At 46.2% G+C, this 20636-nt stretch overlaps 1 pseudogene across 1 annotated transcript; it reads left to right on the forward strand.

The window, feature by feature from the left end:
- The first annotated feature begins 3030 nt into the window (after positions 1 to 3030).
- LOC310798114 lies at positions 3031 to 18887 on the forward strand (annotated as a pseudogene). Its single transcript has 6 exons — positions 3031 to 3726; positions 4119 to 4253; positions 4451 to 4583; positions 6265 to 6542; positions 18296 to 18435; positions 18622 to 18887. The product of its transcript is annotated as an uncharacterized misc_RNA (transcript).
- The last annotated feature ends 1749 nt before the right edge of the window (positions 18888 to 20636 follow it).

Consider the following 20636-nt stretch of genomic DNA (forward strand, 5'->3'; position numbering starts at 1 on the left):
TGCAGCTGGTTGATTGGCAGAAGAAACCAATGTTTGCTGTGTCAACACAGACTCACTTGCTTTTTTTGTGAAGAGTCAATTAAGTAAAGATTTTTCTATCAATAAAACAAAAGCAAGATTGAAACACTCCGACGACCTCAGTGCAGAAACTGCAGGTCTAAAAATAGACTGTCATCCTGGTTTAAATGAATCACTGCCAACTTCAGTGAATGCGGAGACTTTTGATGCAGTATTGCCTCCCAACTTTGTATAAAAATATTGCTGTATGACTGCAAGAAAGGCCACAGAAAATTAAATATGAAAAACATGACAAACATGCAAAACTGTCTGTGAATCAAAATTGTTTTTTGCCTTCCTATATTTCTCTCGCATGCCTGCAGGCAAGACCCGACAGTCCCTTAAATCAGTGCTTGAGCTAATTGCTGTTGGAGCTGAATAGAGGGGCCAGAGGTTTCAGCAATAGGATCAATGTTTATTGTGTGGACGAGTCGGCAAGTGTGCCTGAATAAACTCAAATGAGAGTATTTTGACATTTACATATGAGTGGCATGGAGAGAACTGTATGAGTCCTTCCATGCTGAGCTGCAGGTGGAGAACAATGGAGCAGATCTAACCTGGTATAGAGGTTTTCAACAGGAAAAGGCATGCAGCAAGCCTGGCTTATATGGCACTAGGCCTTCAGGAGCCTAAGAACATTATACTTTATTAAAACGTTTGGACCCACATGGCTGAATGCTGTATAGCCGGTGTTTTTCATGATCCTGCTCCATTTTGATCTGAAGGCTTATGTTTACATGCTAATGTGTTGACATAAAGTCAAGAGTGAAGTTGATGCAAACTTCTTACCAGCGCCTTTGCCTTTCCATCGAGGCAATTAGTGGCTAAAGAATCAAAAATAGAAGAGTTTTGATTTGTTTGATCACTTTTTGGTCACTGCCTTTGTGTTATTTCAGTTTTGATGTCTTGAGGGGGAAGAAAACAAACTGCAGGTATTGTATATCCTCAATAATAATAAACATCAAAGAAAAGGGGGTTACTTAGGCCTACTGCATATTCAAGGGAGGCCTAAACTCAAAATCCTTTAGTCATATATAGTAATATAATATATAGTATAAATTAGGAAGATATATATCTTAATATCAAACATAAGTTTTATGGAGATCGTGTCAATTAAGGGAGGGAGAGCATTCAATGCGTTAATGAGAACATATTGTTTTTGTTCAATTAATTGGTGCAATGCCTGAGAAGCCAGCTGAGTTGACCCTGCATGCATTGAAGTCAATGTTGCCTTGTTATGGATGAACTTGTAAAGTTCTCCCTGCATTTAGAGCCCACTTCCTCCTATAACGTGTTATTAGAGTCCCTGCAGGTAAAATGCTCTGCAAACACATGAATTCAAGATGTCCCTTGAAAGAGAGGAGAGGCTGCACACACACACACACACACACACACACACACACACACACACACACACACACACACACACACACACACACACACACACACACACACACACACACACACACACACACACACACACACACACAGCAGTGTGGATTCCAGCAAACGTCTTGTATGGCTCTTTAGAAAGGCCTCTTTTCATTTGTCCTTACACAGCGCTACCTCTGGCCAAGCTAAGTCTTTCTTTCTATTCCGCTTTAATCCATCCCTCTATTTCAGGGGAAAAAGCAGGTTCACGCAGTGCTTTAGTGGCTAAAAGTGAAAGAGCGTGTGTGCGTGTGCGTGCGTGTGTGTGTGTGTGCGTGTGTGTGCGTGCTTTTCCCTGCGCTGAGCTGAGCTTTGCGATCCTGGAAAATTGCTTCTTGTGAATAGGCGAAAGAGGAACAACGTTTAATAGGATCCAAGGGAGGCTCTGCTCTTAAACAGGTGGAAGTGGGACGTTCTCGATTTATAAAAATACTAAGTATGTAAGCCCGCATGGAAAAAAGAGATCCCATCTCCGAGGATTAGCAACTTTCAATTGAAAATGTGGTCTTGCCCAAACGAGGGGGGGGGGGGGGGGGTCATTGTGTTGTTGTTAGCCAAATGAAACTTATTAAAAAAGAAAGAAAGACAGGCATAGACTAATAGCCTACATATTCGTTAGCTTACAGGCAGCTCTTGCAGCTGCGGATACCATAATAATAATAATAATAATAATAATAATAATAATAATAGTAGTAGTATAGAAAATAGTTATTGTGTCATTTTATTATTACTATTATTATTATTATCCATAGGTTTTTGCTCAGATTCATTATTATTTTTCCTCTTCCGCCATTATTTTTCCTCTTCCGCCAATGCTATTACTGAAATCACAACGGGTAATTAAATAATAGCCAATAACAACAACAACAACAGGCTTAATGAAAGCGATAATAATAATAATGCCAGAGCCCCCCCCCCCCCCCCCCCCACCCCACCACATACACATTTACAGTATAATATATCTATGTGGGGGTGCGCAGGTTGGTGAGGACAGGTCACAGACTGTAGATATGCAGACGCCTCCCTGTCATATGTCATAGTTGAGAGTTGGGCTGCTGTCTGTCAGGGGTGCAGAGAGGGCGGTGCTGCCAACATGTGACAGAGAGCAATCGTCTGGTTTCTCCAGAGCAGAGCCGTCTGTCTGACCATCAGAGGTAGGCTCAACTTCAACACATATGTTCCGCTCTCACATTCTCCAGCCTGCGCTCTGAACAGGAACCAACTTTTTTTTTTTCTTTTTTTCTTCTTCTCTTCGTCTTAACGAGCTCTGTAATGTGCTGTTAATTCTGTGTGCACTAGTTAATGAGCATTAATCCATCACCCCTGGATGCTATTGTTGCAGGGGGATGGCCATTTGAATGCAAATGCATGACACTGTGACAGCAAGGTGCTTATTAAACTGATGTGTCCTCCTGTCTTTTCTGCTGGAAGCTCAGGCAACGAGGACGCACGGGGCGGCTGGAGCGCGTCGGTCTCCGGAGCTGCTCACACCAAGTTCGCTCTACTGAAAACAAGCAAACCAACAATCACCAACAACAACACATGGCAAGTTCTGCGCCTCTGGAGACGGTGATGGCCTGCGGTAGGACCGGACCGTCGGCGGCTCCAAAGAGCCTAGCTTTCTCCATAGACCGGATCATGTCCAAGAGCTCGGAGCCGAAGGGGGGCGCGGACGAGCGGCTGTTGGGTCTCTGCTCCCCGCTCCCCTGTATGATCCCGCTGCAGCCCTTCAGCTACGACCTGCGAGCCAAGGCGCTGATGAGCTACTCCGAGCTGTGGAGAGCTAGTTTGCCGGGCTTGAAGCAGCCGCTGCCGCTGGGAAGCAGGGTGGTGAAGCCACAGGTGCTCCACCAGGCCGTAGCCGTGCCCACCGGCGGCTCCCTGTACTATCTCAACTACCTGGACTCTGCCTACCAGCAGTCAGAGCTGCTGGCTGGACACTGGCTCTCCTCCAGCCAACAGGCCCAGGCCTCCCTGTCGGCTCACCACAGACTCTTGCTGCTGGAGAATGCCAAGCTGGCCGGGGTGCAGCCCACCCCTCAGTGCCCGCACAAGCTGCCCAGCCCTCAGTACCCACACAAGGAGCATCTGCCCGGCCAGCTGGACCAGCTGGTGAAGGAGAACCACAATCTTAGCTCGGAGAAAAGCGGCATCAAAGCGAACAGCAAGCTCAACTGCAGCGGCAGCAACGCGCCGGACGGGAAGCCCAAAAGCTTCACGTGTGAAGTGTGTGGAAAGGTAGGCTTCTAAAAACACCACCAAAAACATCTTCCGTGCTTGTGTGCGAGGCTTTGCGTAAAGTGTGTTTTGCGCAGAATGTCACGGAATAAGCATTTGTGTCAAATTTATTGTGCGTAATTTCAGTGGGATTTGATGAGACGATGAAGAAAGGCCAACAACGCAAACAAACAAAGTTATTTTTTTAAGAGCTCTACCTGGACGTTCATTGAAACGAAAATTTCCAAAAAGAAAAGTCAATCTCCGGATTAAATATCTATTATCCAAATTGGATCAACTTTACGCACGATGACTTCTGCGCGAAACAACCTTTCACCCTAAAGCCTCTTGCAATTATTAGGCTATTATTATTGTTGTTATTATTATTATTCATATTTTGGGGGGTTCCGCAGGTTTTCAACGCCCATTACAATCTGACCAGACACATGCCGGTGCACACCGGTGCCAGGCCCTTCGTGTGTAAGGTTTGCGGGAAAGGATTCCGACAGGCCAGCACGCTCTGCAGACACAAAATCATCCACACACAGGTGAGACATTTCACTCACTCACACACACACACACACACACACACACACACACACACACACACACACACACACACACACACACACACACACACACACACACACACACACACACACACACACACACACACACACACACACACGCCTGTTTTTTCCACCTGTTTTTGGTGCATAAACTGTTTTTTTTCTTTCTACACAAGGAAAAACCCCATAAGTGCAACCAGTGCGGCAAGGCGTTCAACAGGAGCTCGACGCTAAACACTCACATACGGATCCACGCCGGCTACAAACCATTCATCTGTGAATTCTGTGGGAAAGGCTTCCACCAGAAAGGTATATATCCCCATCATGACAAGCCTATATGCTGATGATGCTTTGTATAGGCTGAACGTTTTATTATTATTATTATGATTATTATTATTGTTATTATTTAGCTGCCATTTAGGCCTATCTGTTGAATCATTATTTGGCCTTGTCGTTTGCTTCCTAACGAAAGAAAATACGAAAACAAACAAAAACTAATAATATTCATAGAACATTTATAGGGGCAGCATTATATAATGTGTCTGTGGTGAATTTAGCTTCTCGCACTTCATGGTATTTTCAATCTATAGCGCTATAATATGGATTTATTTGTAGTGTGTCCGTTTTATTCAATAGCGAGTTTCTATTGACCGTATTGCACTTCAGTCTCACATATTTCTATAATATAATAGGGATTTATAGTCAGTGTCTTGCCTTTATTCACGATATTTCTATTTATCCTTCTAAAATTCACAATGGATTACTATGGTCTTTCTGCTTTATGGCTGTTAGATATTAAATAATATTAATATCTTAATATTCATTCAATAATAATGGTGCCATAATGCAGCGCACTTGGTGTGAAATATAAAATAATCTAGCTCAACATGGCTATTCATTCCACTGGGTATAAGAGTATTTGGTTAACAAACAAAAACGCATCAGGGATATTTCTCTGGATATTATTTTCTGTTTTTGGCTGCAACAGCAAAGCTTCTGAAATAACATGTTTATTATATTAGAAACATATTTCGCCCGTCTGATCTATATATGAAGAGAAAATAATTGCGGGCCCACCGATGAGCTTGAAGCGACCCATGGAAATAGGACATGTCACTTTACACTCACTAATCCTCCCCGTGCAGACGGCGGGCTTGCTTGGCTGCGGGTCAGCGGGCAGACCTGTTGCTGCGTGATGTGATCCTGACCAAGTTTGACAACTTCTTGACTCCGACATAGAAAACTGTGATTAATGAAGGCTGCGGCAGGACGGGCAGGAGCGCTGGACTTAGAAAAGAATAAGAGGCCTCTTTGATGTTCACTTTGCATCTCTGTTGATGCTCACCCAGGCTCCTCCTCCTCCTTCCCACAGCACAGTGTGTCATGATCCCACCGCTTCTCTGCAACTCAAGTCCATCATTTCACAAGATTCAATCTGATTTGTTTTCCTGATAGGGTTTGATTCTGTCACAAACTCAAATGCAGTTTCTTGAATTACACCTCATCTTCTTGGTCTTGACACCCGCAGAACGATTCTGCCTGGAAGAAGTCAAACTGTGGAACAAGACTATTTCTCTTGTTTCAAGATTTATATATAGGCCTATATATATATATATATATATATATATATATGCTTTGATTAAACATTCTATTCCCCTCAGCTTTAAGCTGTTAAGTAATACTTATGGGTGTAGCCATGTTGCAAGTAGGCCTACAATAACTGACTGACAGGACATAAGGTTTCAAACTGTTCCCAACACAATTCCGTGAAAACCGTCTAATTATTTTTGACGTTATGAACTTGAATGAATGAATGCATTTATTTAAGACTAAAAATAGAAATGAACGGATAAAATCCATACACCGGTATTAAAATCGTCGAGGAATAAAACACAATAAATTCCAATATGCCTATTATCCTCATTTTGACGCATTATTGTTGACGTGCACTTGCCCTCATCCTTGTGTCTGTCCTTCCCATCTCTCGCAGGGAACTACAAGAACCACAAGCTGACGCACAGCGGGGAGAAGCAGTACAAGTGCTCCATCTGCAACAAGGCCTTCCACCAGGTCTACAACCTCACCTTCCACATGCACACGCACAACGACAAGAAGCCCTTCACCTGCGCCACCTGCGGCAAGGGCTTCTGTCGCAACTTCGACCTGAAGAAGCACATCAGAAAACTGCACGACAGTGTCCCGTGCGCGGCCACAAAGCCCTCCACAGACCTGCAGAGCTGAGCACCGGCTGCTTTGCTCCCCCTGGAGGTGTTTTTTGAATTTGGGTGGGGGTTCCAAGTTACAACTAGCCCCTCCCGCTTGGACCACGGGGGCTGCTGCAGAAACAGTGGATGATCTTCCACCTCGTTTTGGAGCCAAGTGGACAGTTTATTTTTAAATTTGGTCCAAAAACGAAGGTGAGAAATTGGACACAATCTCTCACGAAGGTCAACTATAAGTCCCGATAGGAATGTGATACGGTCGACTATGAACTAGCACACTAAATTCCTATGAATATTATGGCATTTTTTTTCCGTTATAGCGACCTCTCTTGAAAAACTTTAAACATAAAAAATGCATTTAAACAAGCATGCGAATAAGGGAGAAACAATCAATATCATGATGTTGAAAATGGAATTGTAAATAAATAAAATGTTATTTAAAATGTTACTTTTTTGAGAGGGGAGAGGGTGCATTTTGATGTCGTGTATTTCACAGAAATTCTTAAAGTGAATAAATAAGTTATACTGAAAAGTGAATGTTTGGACGAGGTTGTTTGAATTTTTTTGAACGCATTTGAAAATAAATTAAAAATATAGTAGAGTGGAGCAGCACACCCAAAACGTTTGAATAGGTGCAGACTAACGAAAATTCAAAGTAACATAAAGAGTCGCACACTCAAAAATCTCCCTTTAATAAGTTACACCAACATGTTTCGGCGAAAGTGCCTTCAGGGTGCAGTGAGAAAATGCACTTTCGCCGAAACATGTTGGTGTAACTTGACTGTATGTAACTTATTAAACACAGCAGAGGAGATTTTTGAGTGTGCGATTTCCTTTCTTTACCCATTTGAAAATAAAAATGGAATATGGGATGCTGTGGATGAAAACGTCTATTCATAATTTAGCAATAATTCATCATGTTTTGTGTAATTTGTCCGCATGAGCTATAGCCTATATACTCTGATGCGTTTGACGAATCTTTGACGGGCACACGCACGCACGCAAGCGCACACACACACACACACACACACACACACACACACACACACACACACACACACACACACACACACACACACACACACACACACACACACACACTAATCAATTGTTTATATTACGCATAAACAAAAATAGACTATTCAAAATAAGCGCAGATGCATGCAGATCTGTTAGGGCTTCAGAAATGTGTCTCACAAAATAAAGCCCATCTCCAACATTTCATATTTTGCAGTTTATGGAAGCATCAGGGCAACTTTCCCCTTTTCTTTTCTTCTGTGAAGTGTGTTGGTAAAAGCAGGCTGGCTCTACTATATGTTCTGCAGCCACTAACCAGGCTGGCTCTGTATGTTCTGCAGCCACTATTTGCTTCAGTATTTATTAACAGACACGATCCAATAATGTAGCCTTACACTTGACTTCTGCATAATGGCACAAATGATCAGGGATAACATGGGCCCTTGAAAGCGAATGACATTAACGAGCTAACCGGCCCCGGGGGTGGAGCGGGTGGGGGCGGGTGTCTGTGGGCGCATCCATTCCGCCCTCCGTTCATCAGAAGAGGACATAATGGAGCACTTGGGCCGCAGCGCAGCTCCTCATCTGGCGCGCTTTAATCGACTCAGAGTTATTCTCCACACGCCTCCTGGAACAATATTATCCCTGCACACATTCTGATGAGAGACGGATCCGTGCTCCCAAATGTCGCTCTTTCTATTACCAGCCAATTAGTGCGCAGCCGCAGCAGCAGCCGGGCCTCAGGAAGCCTGGCAGGACTAATATTGCCAGATGAATGCCCTGCTCACCTGTCTCATCATCACTCTCCGCAATGCAAACGTGTGCAGATTAGCACAAAAAGAGAAAAAGAGAGGGAGATTGAGAGACAGAGACACACACACACACACACACACACACACACACACACACACACACACACACACACACACACACACACACACACACACACACACACACACACACACACACACACAGAGAGAGAGAGCGAGAGATATATATAGAGAGAGAGAGAGAACAATCATTGAAAGAGATTTGGATCTGTATAGTTAGGGGAGACCGGGAATGTTATCACACTTTCTACTCATTGGTGTTTCTCAGCGATTTTGATAGATTGATGTCTTCTCTAATGTCATTTTGACATTTTGAATAATTTACTGGAAGCAAAAGTTATAGGATGATGAAATACCACTTGAGAAATTGTGAGAGCTTATACCCCCATGCACATCAGGGGTTTGTCACATAGACACGTGCATGTATACTGTTAATTCCCTTTATAATAATAATATCATAGAATTAATATATAATCCCTCAACTATGTTTAGACAAACACATTCTGATACAATTTCTAAACGGATTAGGTTAATAGTCTATCATTTTGTTTTATTATGTAAAATGGTTTCTTAGTCGCTTAGCCTTAGTCAAATAATAATAATAATCTGATCAAACCTGCAGTTGCATAAGGCTGTACCATAATGAAGGGGGAGACCCCACCCCAAAACGGGAGAAAAAGATTCACTGTGAAATTAACAGTAACTTACTGGCAGCAAGTAGCCATTCATTTACTGTTATTATATTCACAGTAGAACTACAGTACTTATATTCACAGTAGTGGTTTCTTTATTGTAAAATGTATTTACAGTGCAATTTTTTTTACTGTTACTTTTCACAGTGTTACTTTATTACTGTATATTTGTTTACAGTAGTGTTTTACTGTGTTCCTTTTCACGGTGTCAATTTATCTACTGTACATTTGTTCACAGTAATGAAACATTACTGTAACATCTATTTACAAGTCTGGTTTCTTTACTGTGTTTATTTTTACAGTGCCAATTTCTTTACTGTATATTTGTTTACAGTAGTGTTTTATTACTGTAAAATGTATTTATAATATTGTTTTTTTTACTGCGTTTCCTTTCAAAGTGCCAATTTCTCTACTGTACATTTGTTCACAGTAGTGTTTCATTACTGTAAAATCTGTTGACAATATATTTTCTACAGTAGTCCTTTACTACTGTGATTTTCTACAGTAAAATATTTGACTGTAGAATATACAGTGGAATATACAGTGTACTACTGTAGAAACTATACAGTACAGTAATAAACTGTGCATAACACAGTAAATTGCTGTGGATTTCACAGCGTTTTTTTTTTTTTTTTTTTTTACAGTGTACCGTCCCCCGGTGGGTTATAGGCTACTGTATTTCCCAAGTCATACTGGAGCACCGAGGGAGTACTTGACCTTTGTCTGAACCCACAGCATGCGTGCTGCTCCCAGGAGCCGTTCTATCAAACGAGAAAGGTTTCTCAAAGTGGTAAGGGCATCGCTAACGGCTCTTGACAACGGCTGGAATGACCCAATATTGCTTTTTGATTGTTTTTTCAGCTAAAGTGATAAGCAAAACATTATGATGTCACAGTGAAGTTGACCTTTGAACTTTTGGATAAAATAGCCTATCACTTCATCATTTGATTCAATAAGGCATTTGTGTGAAATTTTGTCAGTTTGCATAGAATTCTTGAGTTATGACCAAAAATGTATTTTGTGAGGTCACAGTGACCTTGACCTTTGACCACCAAATTGTAATTAGTTCACGAGTCCAAGTGGACATTTGTGCCAGATGTAATGACATTTCCTCAAGGCGTTCATGATATATTGCATTCATGAGAATGGGACAGATGTGAGGTCACAGTGACCTTGACATTTGACCACCAAAATGTAATCTGCCTTAGAATCCATCAAGGCAGGAAGAGGTGCTTGGTAGAGGGAACACAGGGACCCCGCATTGATAATTATTTCTTAAGAAGTTTATCAAGTCAGTCGGGTGAAGTCCAGCGACAGGAAGTAACCCACTGCTCGCAGGACATCAGCACCCCTGATGTTGAGGCAGGTCCTAGCACCGAGGAAAGCAGAGAGGCCAGCCAGCCAAAAAGGGAGTTGTTAGCCTGTTAGCTTGTTTTATTCTGGATTGGGCTTCTAAATGTGTTTTTCCTCGGATTTTGGCACAAGGGATAGTAACATCTTGTCCTGTGTATTAATTAATGTTCATCCTTGAGTCCAATTGGACGTTTGAGCCAAATTTGAAGAAATTCCCTCAAGGCGTTCCTTAACGAGCATGGAATGGATGGACGTGAGGTCACAGTGACCTTGAACTTTGACCACCAAAATCGAATCAGTTCGTCCTTGAGTCCAAGTGGATGTTTGTGCCAAATTTGAGGAAACTTCCTCAAGGCATTCCTGCGATATTGTGTTAACGAGCATGGAATGGATGGACACCTTGAACTTTGACTACCAAAATCTAATCAGTTCATCCGTGGGTCCAAGTGGACGTTTAAGCCAAATTTGAAGAAACCCCCTCACATTCCCATACATCAGCTGAAACTGCACGAGGCTCTGTCTCTGCGTGCATTGCGTGTCAACATGACCTCCAACTCATACGACCAATGTATCACTGCATATCACTGCAATACGACCATATACCACGCCCCTCTCAGTGGCAGAGAACATGTACTACGTGACTTTTCTGCCAAAAAACTTTAGGATTAGGGTGTGGGTTAGGATTAGGGTAGGGGTTAGGATTAGGGTGTGGGTTAGGATTAGGGTGTGGGTTAGGATTAGGGTGAGGGTTAGGATTAGGGTGTGGGTTAGGATTAGAGTGTGGGTTAGGATTAGGGTGTGGGTTAGGATTAGGGTGTGGGGGGTGTGCGTTAGGATTAGAGTGTGGGTTAGGATTAAGGTGTGGGTTAGGAGTAGGGTGAGGGTTAGGAGTAGGGTGAGGGTTAGGATTAGGGTGTGGGTTAGGAGTAGGGTTAGGGTTAGGAGTAGGGTGAGGGTTAGGATTAGGGTGTGGGTTAGGATTAGGGTGTGGGTTAGGATTAGAGTGTGGGTTAGGATTAGGGTGTGGGTTAGGATTAGGGTGTGGGTTAGGAGTAGGGTAAGGGTTAGGATTAGGGTGAGGGTTAGGATTAGGGTGTGGGTTAGGAGTATGGACAGCAACAAACTGGTAGCCGAGTGGTTACGACAGGCTGCGGTCAAGTCAGCGGCCCCAGGTTCAAATCCCGCACGACTCAAGGTTATATTTTCACCAAACTCTGAGACTGGGCTGTTTATTCACACGACCGCTAGAGGACGCCTAACGTTGAAACGTGATTTCAGGTCGTATTCAGCTGCTTCTTGTACAAACGACGTGTTGCGTCGTATCCAGTTGGAGGTCAGGCTGTTGCGTGTGTATGTCCGGGTCACGTTACAACAACTCAATCTACATTAACCGCGCGTCACCAGGCTCTCTCTCTGGTATGCTTTACTACAGGCAGCTAACCTCGCGTCACCAGGCTCTCTCTCTGGTATGCTTTACTACAGGCAGCTAACCTCGCATCACCAGGCTCTCTCTCTGGTATGCTTTACTACAGGCAGGAAGACTGAAGAAGACCCGCCTCTGATCTTCCCCTTTGTCCTGCACAGAACGATGGTTTTATATGGTGTTAGTTCATTTGATTTTTGTAGCTACATACTGTAGCTACAGTATGTAGCTACATACTGTAGCTACATACTGTAGCTAGATAACGCCGATCACATTTGTTTACGTTACTATGACGCCCTGTTTTCAGAGCTGAATTGTTTTTTGGGGCCGTTCCCGGCGTCTTCCGCCAGAAGACCAAGTGTGTTTGCGCCAGAAGACTGGGAGCAAAAAGGTTTTTACATCCAGACTATCTACATTGAATTTCAGTATCATTTATCCACATTTTAGGGAGGGGCAAAAATCTAGTAGGCTACACCAAATTGTTGCAGAAGTAGCAGGTTTCCGTTTCTTCCAAAGCAATGTGTGTGTGCGCGTGCGTGTGTGTGCATGTGTGTGTGTGTGTGTGTGTGTGCGTGTGTGTGCGTGTGTGTGTGCGTGTGTGTGTGTGCATGCGCGTGGCGTGCGTGTGTGTGTGCGTGTGTGTGTGCGCGTGGCGTGCGTGCATGCTCATGGTGGAAAACCACATGTGACCGCGACACACGAGGCCAGTAAACAACCTGAAGGCAGTAGGGTTGGCCTTTTCTCTGCACTTTTCTGCACCTCTCCACATCTGAGCAACCACCTCACATCCACAAACATCTGAGCAACCAACCTCACATCCACAAACATCTTCATTGACAAACGCAGCTTTAATTAGGCCAAGGCGCGCCCGCGGAGGGGATTACACCGGGAGAGGAGCGGGAGGGAGCGCGCTAATCAGCTGTCAACAACCAAGGACATCTCCGCCGCCGGGATCAGTGGGGACATGGTGCAATTTACGGGCCACAAAGGAGCCCGTTTGAGACGGGGAGAAAGGAAACAGGCGGACTTTTGTCCGGCCGATTCAATTGATTATAAATGGGAGATTAGCGGGAAGCTGCAGCGTCTCCTAAGTGCCAATCGAGGAGGAGCGAGAGAAAAGGACCAATTAAGTCGACCAAATGTGAACTTCCATCAGGTTCGCCTCAGTTTAGCCCACATGAAATTCACATTAGCACTAGCATTTCTCTTTTGTGGCGGGCGGGGTGTGGTGGTGAGGAGCGGGGCGGGGTGTGGTGGTGGTGGTGGGGGGGGGGGGGGAACGCAATTTGTGTCGCTGCTGGAGAAGCGCAGGGTTCCTCCACCCCCTCCTCCACGGAGCCTTGTTAGGGAAGCAGGGTTCTTCCACCCCCTCCTCCACGGAGCCTCCTCCTCCACGGAGCCTTGTTAGGGAAGCACTGGCCCTCGGGCACAATGAGCCTTCAGGGGCGCTTTGTGAAACACTAAGGGGTTAATGAGCGGCGGCTTCACTTCAACTCTTTGGCTCCATTCCTGCTTAAAAGAGATGCGGCTGAAAGGGACGGAATCGTCCAGAATGGAGTTTTTTCAAATGTTCAGAAATGTTGTTCAAAAGCAGAAAATTAAATGTTGCCCGTCTCATGGCGAATTATTACTCCAGACAAGAGATGGACGCGCCGTGTGGCTGACTGTCTCCGTGTGGCTGACTGTCTCCGTGTCTGTTGAGGAAAACACGTTTTAAAACCATAGCAGAAGCCCTGAATGGGTTGCATGCAGGCTAAGCACTGAGGAATCCACTCAAGAAGCAGGCGCACATAGATTATTCACATAGAGCAGGCGGCATTCAGATCACCTAATTGAGACCTTTTTATAAAGTCAACCCAACATCCCCCCCTCCCCTCCCCTCCCCTCGCCTCCAACCATAATCAGGCTGTCTTCAAGACACACGGAGCAGCTCGTCCCTGGGATGAGCCTTGGCATGTCAAGGGCACGGCGGCTGGGAGAAGGTGCTTTGTGGCTGGGAGGGGAAGTGGAGGGCGCTGCCTGGGCGGGCCGCTGCTGGGAACCGAGCAGGGAGGGATCTCTCATCGCTGATCTGCTGTCAGCCTCTCTCCGCTCTCTGACATCCATCCCTCCCTCCCTCCGTCCGGCCCTCGGACTGCAGCTCGAGGGCGAGGAGCCGAGGGGGGAACCTCTGTCGCCTGCTCTCCTGTTACTCTCAATGTCTTGACGGAGAGGACAGTGGAGGTGGAGATCGATCTAGAGACCTTGACCGGCCCCCACCCCCAAGTAAATGTCATATAAGGTTTTGACAGAAGAGCAGGCGTACGTGGTAGTGCAGTGGTAGATCCCACAAGGGTCGCAGGTTCAACCTCCGTGTTGCCTCCGGCTTAGTCAGGCGTCCATACAGGCACGAATGGTTGTGCCTGCGAGTGGGAAGCCGGATTAAGGGTATAATGTGTCCTGGCTGCTGCACTAGTGCCTCCAGACACTAGCAGGTGGTGACTGCACATGTATCAGAGGAAGCGTGTGCTAGTCTACATGCCTCCACACACTAGCAGGTGGCGACTGCACATGTATCAGAGGAAGCATGTGCTAGTCTGCACATGTATCAGAGGAAGCATGTGCTAGTCTGCACATGTATCAGAGGAAGCAGGTGGTGGCTGCACATGTATCAGAGGAAGCATGTGCTAGTCTGCACATGTATCAGAGGAAGCATGTGCTAGTCTGCACATGTATCGGAGGAAGCAGGTGGTGACTGCACATGTATCAGAGGAAGCATGTGCTAGTCTGCACATGTATCAGAGGAAGCATGTGCTAGTCTGCACATGTATCAGAGGAAGCATGGTGCTAGTCTACAATTCTCCTAAGATCGGTAGAGGGGGTGGAGCAACGACCGGGACAGCAGGGAAATTGGCCAAGTACAATTGGGGAGAAAACGCACTGTGGGGAAAACATCTGCCCGGTCTAACCCTATCATTGTCATGTAAAACACACACACACACACACGCACACGCACACGCACACACACACACACACACACACACACACACACACACACACACACACACACACACACACACACGCACACGCACACGCACACGCACACACACACACACACACACACACAGACCTTTCGACATTATGACCAAATAAACACAGCATTCACAAGCAAACAGATGCAAACTTACCCAACAAATTGCAAGCAAATTAATTTGGTGCTCGGCCTCCAACCCAATGAGTTGAGCCATTTTCTCCCTCACAGACCAGCTCTTTTCTAGTGCTATTAAAAGCAGTGTGTCATTGTTGGGGTGGATCAGTTGATTTGGGGATGTCCGGTACCACAGCTAATCCTTTTGACCCGACGTGGCCCTGCTGGGAATGTCCACTTGTTGTTGGTTAGGCCCCGGTGTTAATGATGTCCCACTCTGCAAGCGCACACTATTAAAAGACCCCCTTAGGATGAATGAACCCCCCTACAAGCTGCTAGACTCTGGGATAACCCAACCAGGAGCATTCACTGGATTTTAAGCTATGGAGGCGCTGCAACTAGACGTGTCTTGTCTTGGAATGAGAGCAGACAGAGATTGTGCTGTATAGTTAGGTGGAAGCTCATGAGTTGTTCTAATGCAGTAAAACTCATTGCATGAACTGAAGACAATGAGTTCTAAGAAAGTATCTGGGATGAATGCAGTTCTGAGATATGGAGCATCAAAGATTTCCATTTTCCAACTCAACCTTCATTTTGATGTCAACTCTTTCTGTTAGGCGGGAGAGTAGTGGATCCATGTGCAGACACTTGATGGTTTTGAAACACTTGACACTTGGTAAACTGGAACTAGCAGCAGACAAGCTTGCGGGCAAGAACAAAGACTAGACGCAGGCTGTGGTAGAACTGAATTTACGATCAGGCAGCGGGAAGCTGGCAGAGTACTCTTATAGGCCTCGGACGTGGCATCACATTACAGTATGACATCTTAAGTGAAATCACTAGCCTTTCAACAGTGACATCATTATGTCACGTGACATCATCAGTGAAATCATCAATGATGACACGATGATCAATGATGACATCATCACTGTTGACATCCTTGGTGACCTCATCACCAGACATCGTCTAACAGTTTTGTGATAGCATCTTGCACGGTTTTGACTCCATCGGTGATAAAACAGACATTAAACACCTGGCAAACGTACTTCAAACCACTTCTGTGGTAGTTCCCGCTACTATAAGACCACATTCTGCCCTGATGACATGCACACAGAGAACACCAGCGGTGGCACACGCTGGTGACAAACTGTCCAATCAGAACACCAGCGGTGACACACGCTGGTGACAAACTGTCCAATCATGCTGGCAAATGTTGAATCTGCTAATTGATGAGCTTCAGTCCAGTCAGTGTAACTTATTCTTTAACGAGGAGGTCGTTAGCAGGCAGCCATTTAACTGGATACTAATTGTCATCGTTTAGCTTTTATTAGCATCATTTAGGTTTACCATCATTTTTAGCAGAAATACACGATTCACTTAACCTACATGACACAAGTCTAGCTTATTCAAAGAAGAAGGAAGGCTTTCCAGAGAGTTAACTCAAATGTTGGGAAGTATACTTCTATGCTAACGATGTTTCTTACTCAACTGTCATCAGTTTAGTGAAAGCTTAGGTAAGACGTTCCAACTGTCAGCTCATGAAATCGACAGCGACTTACCGATTTAAGATCAGCACGTTTCGTAGAACACAGCAGAAAACACTGAACAGAACAGAGTGCTTAGTAGCAGTATTAGGATGAAGTGTTGTTGTTTTTTAAGAAACCGTTTGATTGAACACCTTCTGTGATTGGTCCACGGCTTCCTGTGTGATGATCAAGGACGTGATGAACCCGTCACAACACACAGGTGCTGCTGTGTGCGGATGCTTTGCTGTGGAGCGAGCAATCGATGGCAACAAAAGGTGCGAGTGTACAGACACAAGCATCGTACGCGTCCCTGCAGTCGCCCACTTGATCAACCCGTCGATATGAATAAGCGCCGCACATTCTGCGTTGCCAGGCGAGGGGAGAAAAAGAAGCCCAATCAATAATACAGTGACTGAAGTGGAATTCAGCGAGCACAGAGCTCCCACTGGGCTTGCTCTGAGAGCGGGCGCACCTACGAGGCTATATTAAAGCCGGACTTGGCAGAGCATTTTCACATTAGCTCCAAAAGCCACAAGTTTCCCTTTTTAAGTGCACTAAATTTCAAAAGGTGTCACGCCAGAAGCTTTTCTTTATAGGAGAGCCCAGTGAAGTGCACCGAGCGATGTGATTATATTGACACAAGCAAACTAAAGCCCAGCCAGCAGCATCACAGAGGGAATGTTCTACCCTCAGCCTGTGCGCTGGACGGGGGACGGCGCAGAGCTACCTTAAGCCCAGTGTTGCTACCTTTTAGTGTACGTGACGTGAAGCCTTCTGTTGAATGTGAGACAACATGGAGGCCTGGGCGAAGGCAGAGACACGGAGCTGGCAGCCCAGGCTAAGTGGACGTGACATGGTCACATGATCAAAGACGGTGGTGCAGTGGTAAGCGCTGTCGCCTCACAGCTCGAAGGTCCTGGGCTCGATTCCCACCTGGGACGCTGTGGGCGGTGGAGTTGTGACCCCCCCCATATCTTCAGTGCCCACTGCCCAGGTGGGCTATCTTGTCGAAAGGGCCTTTCTGTGTGGAGTTGTTCTCCCCGTACCCCCAAGGGGGTTCCTCCGTACATAACCCCCCACTAAAAACATGCAGAAGATCGTCATCCGACCAGTGACGACAACATCTGAAGTTGGTCCAATGATGGTCCAATGAAGGTCCCCGGGCGCTGGAAAGAAATAGCGACCACTGCTCCTGGCCTGACCCCTGGAGGAAAGGACAAGCCTGGATGGGTCAAATGCAGAGGACATATTTCCCCGGCCACCGTCAGCATGAGTGTGTGTAGTGGCCGCATGCATGTGTTGTAGTGTGTTGTGTGACAATAAAGACGGGCTGCCGTGTCTGAAATCGTGTTTAGAGTTCAAACAGCGCCACATGGTGGCCCGAGTTCAACGGGCCAGTTAGGATTCGCGAAAGGTGTGAAAAAGCCACAGTGCAATTGATTCCGAGGGATAAAAAAAAAAAATCAAAAACGAGAAAATGCACGCACAATTCTAAAATGGTACTCAATCATATTAAAAGACAGTTTATAGGAGACAAATCTGTGATATCTAGGCTCAAACAAAACGCCACGTGTCCAAAAAGCGAAAGAGCAGGCTGCAAAAAAACGCAGCGCGCCAAAACACATTCTGCTTCTCCCCATTCAATGTGAACAGCCCCCACACACACCCGGAGCATATCACCGAATGAAATGCACCGTGCAATTACTAATTATCCGATCAATTGGAGTCGACAGTTAACCATTTAACCGGGCTTTGGGCTCGGCCAATTATCTGTCAAGGCTCTCAGTGGGCTCTGAGTGAGCGGCCCGCATTGCATAATCGTACGCTATAGATTATTAGAGATAGATGGAGCTCATCTGAGGGGGGTCGTCCTTGTTGTTGTTGGGAGCCGGCGGGGCGAACCGAGGGGTCTGCCGACTGACAACGCCGGCGACTCTGGCTCCTTCACCTCGGGGGCCTCGGCCATTAAGAGTACTGCAAGGCTAGTCATTTGGAAGGGTTCCAGATCCCGCTCCTCACACAACCCCCCATTTAGATAATTTGCGACCTCACGTTCCCCCCCCACACCCACCCCCTTCCTCCCACCCCTCCCTTCCTCTCACCCGTGATTGCACGCACACTAGTACCCCCCCCCTCCCCTCCCCTCCCGCCCCACAGAAACCATGCCCTTGACCTCACAGCACTTGCGCTCCTTCGCCCACCAGTACCCCACTTCAACCCCCCCCCCCCCACACACACACACAGTCCAGACTGGTCCAGCCACAGTCAGTGGTGGCCGGTGGCTACTTGACCCCGGAGGCCAGCAGCGGGAGCCCCAGCTGAGGAGCTGGGGCAGCTGCCAACCGCGGCCCGCTTCAACCCTGGCCGTCCGGATGATTGCGTTTGTCAAGCCGCCACTCCGCGTCAGCCCGGCGCAGGTTTGATCACCGCAATTAGGCTCGAGCAGAGGGGGGATGCCATCGCTATGGTGCCGGGAGAGGAGAGGAGAGGAGAAGTTGGCGGTGGGGGTCGGTTGGGGGAATCCCTATCCGGTCTGATGGCCAGGAAGCCGGTGGAAAGGCTCGGCGTGGCTTAGGGAGCAGCGAGTTCCAGCCTGAACCCCCATCCAACTTCTCATTACTGCCACTGTTACAGCCTGAACCTCCATCCACCTTCTCATTACTCCCACTGTCACCACTGTTACAGCCTGAACCTCCATCCACCTTCTCATTACTCCCACTGTCACCACTGTTACAGCCTGAACCCCCATCCACCTTCTCATTACTGCCACTACCGTTACAGCCTGAACCCCCATCCACCTTCTCATTACTGCCACTACTGTTACAGCCTGAACCCCCATCCACCTTCTCATTACTGCCACTGTCACCACTGTTACAGCCTGAACCCCCATCCACCTTCTCATTACTGCCACTGTCACCACCGTTACAGCCTGAACCCCCATCCACCTTCTCATTACTGCCACTACCGTTACAGCCTGAACCCCCATCCACCTTCTCATTACTGCCACTGTCACCACTGTTACAGCCTGAACCCCCATCCACCTTCTCATTACTGCCACTGTCACCACCGTTACAGCCTGAACCCCCATCCACCTTCTCATTACTGCCACTACTGTTACAGCCTGAACCCCCATCCACCTTCTCATTACTGCCACTGTCACCACTGTTACAGCCTGAACCCCCATCCACCTTCTCATTACTGCCACTGTCACCACTGTTACAGCCTGAACCCCCATCCACCTTCTCATTACTGCCACTGTTACAGCCTGAACCCCCATCCACCTTCTCATTACTGCCACTGTCACCACTGTTACAGCCTGAACCCCCATCCAACTTCTCATTACTGCCACTGTCACCACTGTTACAGCCTGAACCCCCATCCACCTTCTCATTACTGCCACTGTCACCACTGTTACAGCCTGAACCCCCATCCACCTTCTCATTACTGCCACTGTCACCACTGTTACAGCCTGAACCCCCATCCACCTTCTCATTACTCCCACTGTCACCACCATCATGTCCCAGAGCTGCATATCCAAGCAGAAGTTTAACTGATATCAGCAGAGGAAATGTGGGACGTGTTGTGACCCTTCATGAATGGAAGCAGTCAACACCACATAGACAGCATTTTCAGCTGACAGAAGCAAGGCCAGTAGGACTTTAGAGTGCGGTTTGCACACAGCTCCAGTTTGCCTGCTTAATTATCAATATCAGAAAAGGATATAATAACACACATTTTTAATTGCTTTACATGACTGTGAAGCACAATGTAGTCATTTCGAAGTTTAGACCAAAGTGCTGAACAATATTGGCTTTTTATTAAAAATGGTTTGTATATAGTCCAGTTAGTCTCGTTCACCTCAGATAGGTTTCTCCTTGACCACAGCTACATAGAAAGAGCCTGGGAAACCTGAAGTGACGTTTTATGTTCTTTGCACATCTTATTAATTAATTTCATCATTTCATTCGGGTGTCAGGAGCGTTATAGTGTCCTAGGAAAGTTTTAAATGCTATTTCAGAGGCTTTCCCAACCTGAAAGGAATACAATTATTTGAAGCACTGAAGACTTGTCTTTTTTTTTTGGCATGAAACTAGTCCAATTTTAGCTACTGAATATCAACACAAAACATCAGCTATCTGCCACTTCAGTCTAAAACATCATTATCGGCCTTC

Source organism: Poromitra crassiceps (assembly GCF_964638095.1).
Source record: "Poromitra crassiceps genome assembly, chromosome: 25".
Lineage (NCBI taxonomy): Eukaryota > Metazoa > Chordata > Actinopteri > Beryciformes > Melamphaidae > Poromitra > Poromitra crassiceps.